This window comes from Pinus tabuliformis, chromosome X, assembly GCF_031772625.1.
Source record: "Pinus tabuliformis cultivar Carrire ecotype Pingquan chromosome X, CPIR1, whole genome shotgun sequence".
NCBI classification, from domain to species: Eukaryota; Viridiplantae; Streptophyta; class Pinopsida; order Pinales; family Pinaceae; genus Pinus; species Pinus tabuliformis.
Window position 1 is genome coordinate 582,670,018 of NC_142308.1, and position 13,289 is coordinate 582,683,306.

Sequence of the window (13,289 nt, forward strand, 5' to 3'; positions counted from 1 at the left end):
GAAGTCATCTATAAATGATACATAGTACACAGACTTACCCAATGATGGAACCTTCATAGGTCCAAACACATCACTTGTGCACAAGTTTTAATATCTGTTTTTCCCTCTTACTACTACAGGGGAAACTCACCCGATTTTGCTTCCCATATACACAATTTTCATAGAAATCAAAATCCAGTGAGCTATTACTCATACCTTCTACCATACCTTTACCATGAAGTATTCGAAGGCCCTTCTCTCCAATATGTCCAAGCCTTTGATGCCACAACATGGTCTTCTCTCTAGAGACCACTAGATTTTTTGCTCCAGTTTCAGGAACCACATAACTGTTGCACCCATCAATAACAGCGCTACCTTGCAGCTTGTATAGAGTTTCAATTCGAACTCCTCGCATCGATACCAATTCTCCCCAAACCATTTTGTAGGTATCCTTCTCGAACACTATTTTTACACATGCATCATCCATCTTGCTTACACAAATCAGATTTCTGGCCAATGCAGGAATATGCAGAACACCCGGAAGTGTTCTAACCCTTCCACCTTGCAACTTCAACTTTACTTTTCCGTGACTAATGATTCTAGCCTTCCCATCATCCCCTAAGAATACATCAGCACCATCGTATTTCTCATACTCGCAGAACCACTCTCTATGGGGAGTGAAGTGAAAGGATGCACCTGAGTTAATCAACCATGCCTCATGATCTACATGTGTACTTGGAGAATCCAAGTACACATGTCTGCCTTCATCTGAGATGGTTTTCGCCTCTGCAAAAGGAGCATCATCAGATCCCTTTCCTTTATCAGTAGCTTTAGATTTACAATCCCTTTTGTAGTGCCCTTCCTTTCCACATTTCCAGCACACCACCTTTGCAGGTTTTCCTGGAGATTTAGATCTCCCTCTAGATTTAGATCTTCCACTCAATGACTTATTTTTGTTTTTTTTTTGGGACTGTCGTCGCACAGACAAGGCATCACCATTCTAGCTCTCCATATTTTTCCATCTCATCTCCTTTGTCAGCAAGGATGAGACTATTTCATCAAATTGTAAGGCAATTGCATTTCTACCTATTACAATAACCAGACTATCCCACAAATTTGGTAGAGAACACAGCAAACTAATGCACTTATCTTCATCTCAAATTTTAATATCAATAGATGCTAACTAACTTACCACAGTATTAAATTCGTTCAGATGCTCTGTCACTGAGTCTCCATCTTTCATCCTCAGGTTATACATATTTTTCCGCAGGAACAGTTTATTCACCAAAGACTTAGATTGCTACAAATTCCCTAACTTGTCCTACAAAGCCTTCGCCGTAGCTTCCCCTGATACATTCAATAATACTGAATCTGAGACACACAAGCGTATTCTGCTCTTTGCCTTCCGATCCAACTTCTTCCATTCTTCATCGAACACCCCCGTTGGTTTAGTACCCGGATCTACCGCGATCCACTGATCTTTATCCACCACCAGATATCCTCCATCTTGAGTTTCCACAACTCAAAACTCTGACCATTAAATTTCTCGATCTCTATCTTTCCACTACTCGCCATCTTCTTTCACCACCAAAATCAATCTCGCAGATCTCCCACTGAACAATGTCTACCACAGGCTCGAGCGAAACCCCTCAGCAATAAAGGTGTCCCCTTGAAGCCAAACCTAGCTCTAATACCAAATGTAGGTTTTAAACCTGTACAGAAATTACCTGTATATGAATTCTAAAACACAGAAAATAAAAATGCGAGAGCATAACACATAAAACACATATACACAGAGATTTTCCCCTGGATTCTAAAACCGGGACTACCAGCGTTATTTTCATTATTTTAATTTCAATGTTATAATACATATTTATACATGTCGAAGCATCCAATACCATGGACCAAAAACCATCGCGTCCAATACCATGGACCGAAAACCATCGCATCCAAAAACATGTGTGAAAATCATGCACAAAACCATAGGTGGGTCCGCCCATCCTAACATAGGGTCAAAAACCAAATTTTTCTGGGGCGCTACCCTAGACCCCATAAAGTGGGGTTATGGGTATGCCTCAAACCCCCTGTGAAACCCCCCCCCCACCCTACTACACAATTGGCACAACGAAGGGGGGCTCCACCCCCTTCTAACCCCCCAGTTAACTACGTGGGTTAGTTGTGGAAAGAATATAACACAACCCAACAATACCACAAGCTGCGAATCTAACCTAATGATCAAACATCGGATACTAAATGTGATGGCATCAGCCAATAACTCAATGGCTGCACTATATTCCACTATGTCGTTTGTTGTTTGACTGAAACATATTCCATGAATAGAGTCTAGCTCATCATTGGGTGAATAAATAACCCAGGCTGTGGAAGATAAATTATGAGTACTACGACTATCACCATCAACAAAGCCAATGTAAGTCTAAGAGAACGTCGACATCTGCGAGTCAAGTGTAAAAACGAGATAAACATGAGAAGTAGTAGAAAATGTGAAAAACATTAACCATCACACATACCTAAAAAATGGTAAATAATGTACAGATCTTCACCAAAAATTTATGCATAATATTTCTATAGGTAAAGACCATTTCTAGGCTTTCCCAAAGGAATACCATCGTAATCAACTAGCTCATAGTCTACTTTATCTAATACACATTTTATGATGTAAGGTCCATGCCACATTAGTTCAAACTTTCCTGTGCCTAACTTGTCATGAGATTGATCATAAACCAACACTAGATCACCTTATCAGTATGAATGAGGATTAACGTTTTGATCAAACTGAGATTTGACCTGTTTTTTGTGAGCATCGCTAGTGAGTGTGACATCACAATGGTTTTCATCTAAATGTGCTAAATGTACAAATCATTCTTCATCTGCAGAGGTAGCAGGTAATAATTCAATCGCTAGTGTTAGGGATGGGATTTCACATTCAATAGGTAATACTTCTTCCAACCCATAAACAAGTTGGAAAGGAGTAAAACTGGTCAATGTTTTTATAGTAGTACAATAAGCCCAGAGTGCTGAAAAGAGCATAGAATTCTAGTTTCCTTTTTGAATACCAACTATTCTTTTAATCATATTCGTTAGAACTTTATTGACAAATTCGACCTAACTATTATCTTGTGGATAGTAAAAAGTAGATCTATGATGGCGTAGGCCGAGTTCTGCAGATAGTTCGACCATCATAAATTTACAAAAATGACTACCATCGTCTGTAAAAAAAGCTTGTGGGACACCAAAACAAGCAATCACAAGATTGAAAATGAAATTTTTTGTAGTTTTGTTATCGTCTCTATATGTAAGAATCACCTCGGCCCATTTCGTAAAGTAACCGACTGCAATGATAATATACCCATGGCCCTTAGCTGAGTGAGGGTTACAGGTGATGAAGTCGATGCCCCATTTGGAAAACGAACCGACAACTATGATAGGGTGAAGAGGAGCTAGAGGTGCTCACATTTTGCAATCGTAGATTTGGCAATTATGTATTTGCAGACTGTAGTAATGCAATCTTTAAACATTGACAGCCAAAAATAACCAACACGTAATATCTTTTGGGAATTAGCATACCCAGACATATGACCACCACATGCTCCAAAGTGGTAGTCATTTAATGTTTTTTTTGCCTCTTGGAGAGTCAAACAACGTCAGAATATAGAATCGATACCATGACAGTAAAGATTGTCACCAATAATATTGTATTGATGGGATTGGTATCAGATTCGATGACAATCATTTTTAGATAACTCGGACCTAAAAGTTTATGTTTGGATATATATAATGATATCTCTATACCATGGATCTGACTTACTAGTAATAAAGAGAGATTTGTCAGCAAAAGAATCTTCTGCTACAATTTCTATATCATTATGAGGAAAGTCACACAATAGTTTGGCGAAAACTAAAGATTTCTTTGATTTGAATTTTTCAAATTCCAAATCAAACTCTTGTAAGATAACTATCCACTTGGAGTATTTTCCCCCTAGCAATTTTTTAGTGAGAATATACATCATAGGGTTTCAATCTGAAAAGACAATTATTTTTCGGAGAAGTATATAGTGACAAAATTGTTGAACAAATTGTACAGCTACCAAGGCTAGCTTCTCCACATGTGTGTATTTAATCTCGATTTTAGTGAGACTTCTACTCAAATAGTAAATCACATGTTCATTACTAGAATCATCCTCTTGGGCTAACACCATGCCAATGGTAGCATCAAGCTAATTACATAAAGTAATCTCGATGATAATCAGGTGGATGCAGTAATGGTGCATTGGTGAGTGCATGTTTTAATGCATCAAAATATTAATCAACAAGCTCATCCCAAAGAAATGGAATGCCCTTTTTCAATAGTCAAATAAAACCCTGGGTTAGTTTGGCATAATTGTGGATGAATCTACGCAAAAAGTTTTCTTTCCCTTGCAAACTTTGGAGTTGAGTAAGGCTAGAAGGAGCATGAAAATTTAGAATTGCCTCTACCTTGAGGGGGTCGACATGAATGCCTTCTTTCGAAACGATGAAACCTAGAAGTCGACCTGATTACACACAAAAGACACATTTCTGCAGATTCAAGTGAATATTGTAGTGCCTACACCTAATGAAAATTTCTTTTAAGTGCAATGGGTGATCTTTCCTTTTCATTGAATGAGCCGGTAGGTCATCTAAATAAGGCTGAACAATATGCTTGATATCGTGGAATGCATAAGACATTGCTCACTGAAAAGTTGCACCAACATTTTTCAGACCAAATGGGAGTTTGCAATAAGAAAAATCTCCCCATGGGCATATAAATGTGGTTTTGTATTGATTAGTAGGGAGTATATTTATCTAATTATAGCCAGAAAATCAATCCATGAATGAAAAAAATCTCATTCCTAGCACAATCATCGAAAATTTGGTTGATATATAAAGTTGGATAATTGTCCTTGGGACAAGATTTATTAATATCTCAGTAATCAACACATACTCGAATATTTCCTTGTTTTTTATTAACGGGCACAATATTTGATACCCATCCAGAGCAAGGAATGGGGTAGATGAATCTTGCTTTCAACAATTTTTCAACCTAAGTCTTGATTGCGGCAGCTTTTCGTTGATTTATAGGATATAATCATTGTCTAATAGGCTTAGCATCCAGATAAGTTTGTATTTCATGTACAACTATGCTAGGGTCGATTCCTGGCATTTCTTCATATGACCAAGCAAAGATGTTACGAAATTCCTGAAATAGGGCTTTGTAAGTTTGAATCTCTTCTAAATAACAAGAAGCTCCTATATGAATATTTTCAGTTATCCAAGGTTTCACTAAGATATTTATGGGTATCTTGTTGATATGCTCCCTAAATTTTGTTTAGAACTAGAAGAAAGGGTAGATATTGGACATTGAGGATCACTAAGGGTCTTAGATGAAAACATAAATGAGAAATTATTCTCAATTTTGTCAAAGGATGGAAAGAAGGTTGAACGATGATGAGTATCATTCCATGGAATTTCATCCAAGTTCATAACTTCCATAATCCCTTCATTAGTTAAAAAATATTTGTTAAAAGGATCAGGCATAGAGATTCGTTCCATGTGTGACAAATGAGAATATTCATTTTAGAGAGAGATTCTTCGGCGAAAATCACATGGAAAATAATTTGTCGACGCGTTTCAAACCAACAAGTGTGGTTCATCATCAGGACAAGTTGAAGAAACAGATCCAGCTGAGCGAGCTAAATAGGCAGAGCAGAGACTCCTGACCAATGGCTAGTTTGACTCAAGAATCGGGGTCAAAAATACTTTATTAGTTTAGTTAGCAGAATTAGGACCAAATTATAAATTGAAGGGTAATTTAGTTTACAAATTTTAATAAAAATTAGTTAAATAATGGACCCTAAAAGCAATATATATAAAATAATATTATTTAAAATAATAAAATAATAAAAGATCTAACAAAGGTCAAAGGGGGAAGGTTAGTTAAAAATTATTCAAAATAAAAATAAAATAAAAATAAATTATAAATTATAAAATCAAAACGAGGATAGGTTAGAAAATAATAATTAAATTAGAAATAAAAATAAATAAATTGGTTAAAAAACATAAAAATAATAACCGTAAATAAAAATTACTAAAGATAAAATAAAATAAAATAAACAAATCAAAATTAAAAATTATGGAAAAATTAATAAATAAGAATGAAATAAATAGGTAAGTTAGTTAAAAAGTCTGAATAAATAAATAAAATAAAGACAAATAAATTATAGGAGGGTAGGTTACAGAATAAAAATAATAAAATTAGTTAAAATTAGACACTTGGGTCATAGGGCTTTCCTTAAGGCTTCCAAGAATTCTTTGAATAAAAGGGAACCGAAGGAACGAGTCCCAGGTGTCCTTCTTCCGTATGTTCAGGGGACTACTGATAGGATTGGGAGGATTCTCCAGAATCACAGTATCCGGAATCACAGGATTCTCCTTTTAACTAATTTTATTATTTTTATTCTGTAACCTACCCTCCTATAATTTATTTGTCTTTATTTTATTTATTTATTCAGACTTTTTAACTAACTTACCTATTTACTTCATTCTTATTTATTAATTTTTCCATAATTTTTAATTTTGATTTGTTTATTTTATTTTATTTTATCTTTAGTAATTTTTATTTACGGTTCTTATTTTTATGTTTTTTAACCAATTTATTTATTTTTATTTCTAATTTAATTATTATTTTCTAACCTATCCTCGTTTTGATTTTATAATTTATAATTTTTTTTTTTTTTTTTTTTTTTTGAATAATTTTTAACTAACCTTCCCCCTTTGACCTTTGTTAGATCTTTTATTATTTTATTATTTTAAATAATATTATTTTATATATATTGCTTTTAGGGTCCATTATTTAACTAATTTTTATTAAAATTTGTAAACTAAATTACCCTTCAATTTATATTTTGGTCCTAATTCTGCTAACTAAACTAATAAAGTATTTTTGACCCCGATTCTTGAGTCAAACTAGCCGTTGGTCAGGAGTCTCTGCTCTGCCTATTTAACTCACTCAGCTGGATCTGTTTCTTCAACTTGTCCTGATGATGAACCACACTTGTTGGTTCGAAACGCGTCGACAAATTATTTTCCATGTGATTTTCGCCGAAGAATCTCTCTCTAAATTGATATGGATCACAAAAGCCTGAACTCTATTAGAGAATATTCATCAATAATCGTATTTATTCGATTGTCTTTAGGTGTTGATGAGTTGGAAAAGCACTGAATTTCCTCATAGGCTAACTCAAAAGGGTTATGAGGCATTTTACTTCCATATAAGATCATTTCTGATTCTAAAGGTACTTTCCGTAGATCTCCTGATTTGAAAGTACTTGATGTAATCATGTTAATCTGGGCATCATTATGAGGGAAATTGGGTGGAGGGAACCTGAAATTTCCCATCAAAGATGAGCCTTTGAGAAGGCCAACACCAACTTATTCATATGGATTCGTTGATTTTCTAACAAAACGAACACTACCAGTGGAATTAGGGTCTTAGTTATCGTAGGATAATTGGTCTACTTTCACAATTCTTCCTTTGTGAAGAAACATGATCATCCTAAAATATGATGAGACTACTACTACCATGACATAAGTTCAGATCTAACCAAGTAAAAGGTTATAGTCAAGTTGAGAATCAACAACCTCAATGTCTATTGCAACCATTTTCCCCTCTAATTTGATTGGAAAATCATTTAAAAGTCCATACAGACAAAAACCTCTTCCATCAAAGAATTTCTCATGGGAGATTGATTGATTGTTGGAGAACCCAAAGATTTCCAACATGAAATGGACATAATACATGTCGATGCTCCTTCATCAATAACTATTCAAAAAACTCGTTGAGTTTTGACATGAACTAGTATCTAAAAATCCAGTTGATGAGAGATACACGGGAGATGATTTTCGAGATTGAAAACAATCAAATTGGAGTCATGAGAAACTACTGCTCCTATGGTTGATAATAATAACTTCCTTTGTGCTAGACAAGTCTGCAGGACTTCAAGAGCTGACATTGATGAAGTTTACATAGCCAAATCTTCGATGATGTTATAGTTCTGAGAAGCTTTATCATGAGGATTAAAGGCTGGCTTTAAATATGCAACATTATAGAAGGAGGAGAAGCAGATGTGGAAGTTTGACCAGTTGGACTAGAATCATCTCCATCTTCAACAAGAGTCTTTGACGTGTAATCTTTGGATATTGTTCCTACTATAACTTTGGAAGAAATCATCATGATATATGTCTATGCGAATGAGGAGGATTGGTCATGAAAAACCATTTATTGTCTTGGGGAGAAAAAGGATCATTCAAAACAGCAGGAGTGGGTGAAATTTTGACAAATTTGGAAACTTAAGCATGATGTGGGCAATCCTTGGTGTAATGATCTTCATCACAAATAAGGCAAGGATACCTAGGTTTCTTTTTTTCATCAGACGGATCATTATTGTTTAATTTCTCCTTAGAAAAAGTGTCTTCTTTAGCTTTTCCTTTTACCTTTTTCTTATTTCTAGATTGCTTGCGCTTACTGGTAGATGATTCTATGGTGTAATTTCCGAAGTAATTTTGGGAGAAGGATCTTCTTCAGGTGAATCAGTTAGAGCCGAAACCTAAGTTTCATTAGAATTTTTCTTTTGTTCTTAGATTTTTGGCTCACATAACTAATCATGCCATCTGCGACATGTGATCCTCTGAGGGTTGGATTAGATTTTCAGATCATAGAACTAATTATGCCATTTGCGGCATGTGATCCTCTGAGGGCTGGATTAGTTTTTCCAGGTCGAGGTAAATCTAGGATCTTTTCATACAAAGTACCACACTAAGTATAAACAAGATCAAGGTATTAAGCATGAGCAATTACTTGTTCTTCAGTTACAACACCTCCTTCAGCCACATATTCAATTATTAATGGTAAAAGAGATTTTATGAACCATTCGACCAAAATATGGACTAAAATGTAAACTTTAACCACATGACGTCTTCATCTCCATTCATGAATGTGATCTGAGATATGGGTTGATGTTGACTGCTTTAAAGAGGTTAAAAGTTCAGTTCCATTATCATATCGAATGGGCAACTAAAAATGGGTCAAAAAATTTGCAGCAAGGACATTAAATGTGCTTAAGGAAACACGTAGCAATTCTACATACCATTTGGCTACCAAACCAGTTAAGGTCTATTGAAAAAGTCCTAATCTAATAGAATCATTGATTAATGAGTTCGAAGAGCACCAAAGATGATAGGTCATAACATGGTTGGATGGATATTTTCCTGACTTACCTTCAAACTTAGGAATATCACTAGGAAACTTAGTAGGAATGGCTAGCCAAAATGGTAAATAAATAAGTGGATCATTAGTTAACCGAGAGAGGTAAGGAAAATCCAAAGTTGCAATGAAGGGAAACTAGCAGTTAGGATCCTTAGATGGATACTAATAACCCTAAGGGATGAGTCCCGTACCGAGAGGAGGATACCCATGATATCCTGGAATAGCCTAAGCAGATGGAATCTACATACCTCCTGTATATCCCGGATGAGGCATACCATACTGTGCACTACAAGAAAAAAGGACATTGGTGAGGGGCAAAAAATGTCACCATAAGCTCATTGGTGACGATCAAAAGAGAATTCGTCACCAAAATTATAGGTGTTGTAGTGGCATACAAAGTCCGTCAAAAATAATGATTTATAATGATGGATAGTGACCGTCACCATTTCATATGAGCAATGGTGATGGACCATAGCCTCCGTCACCAAAGGTGGCGTCACCAAAATTATAGGTGTTGTAGTGACATTCAAAGTTCATCAACAATAATGATTTATAATGATGGATAACGACCATCACCGTTGCATATGAGAAATGGTGATGGACCATAACCTCAGTCACCAAAAACTAAACGTCACCAAATGTGGCATCACCAAGTGACATTCAAGGTTCATCATGACTATTGATTATAATGAGGGATAGTGACCATCACCATTTCATATGAACAATAATGATTTATTTTGATGGATCTTTAATGGTCATCACTATTGATGCATATATATGGTGACGTTCGTTAACTGTCACCAAAATCTGCATTGCTAGAAGTATAGGTGTTGTGGTGACATTCAAGGTCCATCACGAATAATGACTATAATGATAGACAACGACTGTCACCATTTCATATCAACAACAACGATTTATGGTTACGAACCTTTGAGGGTTGTCACTATTGATGTGTATATATGGTGGTGTTCGTTGACCATAACCATTTCATTCTTTTGGTGAGGGTTGAAAAATGCCACCAAAGCTTATTGGTGATGGTCAAAAGAGCCTCTATCACAAAAAATTGACCATCTCCATTCCATATGGATGTTAGGGCACAATGGAATCGAACCACCAACCTCCTGCTTGTAAAGTAGGTTCTCTTCCATTGAGCTAGCACCCTTTAAAGAATTATATTTTTAAAAATTAGACCTTGAAACTTCATAAATTGTAAATTCTATAACTTTCAATAAATTGAAGTCTCAAAAATATTTTACTAAACAAGCAAAGAAACATCAAATATGTAGGTCCCTACCTAATGGTTATTGAAGTTAGGAAAATTTGGTGGAGGGAAAAATAGTTATGTATAAGAGAATCAATATGTTCAGGTGAATAATAAATTAGAAGTGAAACTCTAAAGACATTTATAACCTATAAATGACCTATAACTATCAAATGCACCAAATATTTCAAAGGAAATGTCATAAGTGGATAGCATATGGAAGAAGAGGAGGCAGGGACTTGGAACCCTTGTACATATTGGCATGCCTTAGCACTTGGCACATCTTAGCTTGTTTGAGATGTCTTCATACTATATGGCACATCTTAGCATGCCCTAGCATTCCCTAACACACCTTGGCAGTCATGACCTCACAACTAGCATTGCATTTTTCCACGACTTGGGAACCTTACATTCACTAGAACACCTTGGCACTCCTTAGTTGTCATGCCCTCTTTTATCCTCCATAATGTCCCAGGCTGATGAGGAGATCAACAGAGGTAACCACATACCAAGCTTTTAGTTTAGTAACTAGCCCTACCAAACTAGAGAGGGATCTCTCTATGAAATCATAGCCAAGAGATGACTGGAATATAAAGGATTTTAGGCTAGATAGCTAGGCTCAGGTGGGTTTTTGGAAAATTTAGGGACTTGGAACTCTATCCACCGATGTCTTGTCTGGCAAGGACTTTGTCAAGGAGGCAAGTACTTGGAACTCTATCTAAGATAAAGCACCTAACATGCATGACAAAAGCTCCCCAGAATAGTGTACCTCCTACATAGAAGAGTGTCCCCTACCCAAATTATAGAACCCTTCTCTACTATGCACTTTTCTTAAAGATAAATCTGTTCATAAAATAGTACTAATAAAAACACCTAAATTAAGAAAAGTGAGCATTTAAGTCAAACTATAAAAGTATAATAAATATGGATCTATATAAGTTTGGGAAACACTAAACAAGCATGCTTTCATACAACAACAATAAGTTGCCTAAAATCGATGTGATTCTTTCATCGTTGCTATACCCTCACAGCAAAACTGGAATCTATAGCATGTATCCCAAAGCTGTATGCATCTACTGAAGGTGTAGATTGAAAGGATCTGCTAAGATGAAGTACTATTTAAGGAGAAACAACTTCAAAAAAATAGATAAATTCTACTATGAGTTCAACCCATTTGCACATAGACCAAGGCTGCTACTGGGTACACTTCTCCGCTGAATGGAAACTACAATGTATTGTAGTGCTTCTAAAGAAAAAAACACCTTTAGTGCAACATGGATAAATCTCTAATAGATTCAATAATTGAAAAACTAAAAGGTGAGATGCATAGATCATTTGAAATGACAGATTTGAGCATACTTTATTATTTTTTTGGAGTGTTAGTATAGAAAATGCAAGGTAGTCTATTGCATCTTTATGTCACAGGCCAAGGATGTGAATAAATACATAAAATATTAAATAGCATGGTATCAGTGGATCACAGGTTCTTTTGAAATGGGAATGGAATTCTCCTTGTACAGGTTCTAATATAGTGGGTATGACTTTAAATAAGAAACTGATAGTTATGGGGTTGAAATTTTCTCACAATTAATGAAAAGTCCCAAATTTGTTGACTAGAAAGAAGTAGAGCAAGTCATCAAGTTTATGGAAGGGAACACCATGTTCACAGGAAGATAACTTGAAATTAGTTGGGCATATTATTTCTCATCTTCTTGTATGTGTGTGCTTTGAAAAGATAACCACATCCAAAGACTCAATAACAACTCTGGTAAAGTTTATAGATGTAAAGCACTTCTGAGAAAACCATCACTTAATGGCAATTGAGTGAGGAATATATCGAAGGATTCAATCTTGCACTCAGTCATAAAAAGGAAGCAGGGGTATCCAGCATCTTGCCAACAAACCGACTCCAACCATAATGTGAAAGTCAGGTTAACTGCGAAACCTCTTTCCCACTTTGTAGTATTTTTCCCTCTTGAATTCCAATAGGTATCTAGCTGCTTAGATCCACAAAGCTCGTGCCAGGTAAACTTTGCATGATACAATTGTGACGTGCACGCTTAACACATGCTCTAGTTTCCATCTAAAAGAGGGTAAGTCAAAATATTATAACAATCTTAACTGTAATTTGATTATACACTATTGAGGTATTGCATGGCATAAACAATATACTATCAATGCACTAATGAAGAACTGAAAATAAATGAATTTCTTATTGCTACAATAGCACCTCTTGGGATTCTCGGATAAAGCACCTAACCTGCAAGGCAAAATCTTCCTAGAATAGAGTACCTTCTACCTAGAAGTGTGTCCCCTGCTCAAAATATAGAACGCTTCTCTACTGTGCAATTTTCTTAAAAATAAATCTATGCATAAAACAGAACTAAGAAAAACACCTAAATTAAGAAAAGTGAGCATCTAAGTCAAACTAGAAAAGCATACTAAATATGGTTGTATCTATGTTTGGGAAACACTGAACAAACATGCTTTCATACAACAACCAAAACATGCCTAAAATTTATGCACTTCTTTCATCGCTGCTACAACCTCATAGGAAAACTATAATCTGCAACATGTATCCCAAGGCTACATGCATCTACTAAAGGTGCAGACTAAAAGGATCTACTGATATGAAGTATTGTTGAAGGAGAAACACCTTCAAAATTGCAAATAGAGTCTAATGTGCATTCAACCCATCTACACACAAGCCAAGGTTGCTAGTGGGTACACTTCTCCCCTAAATGGAAA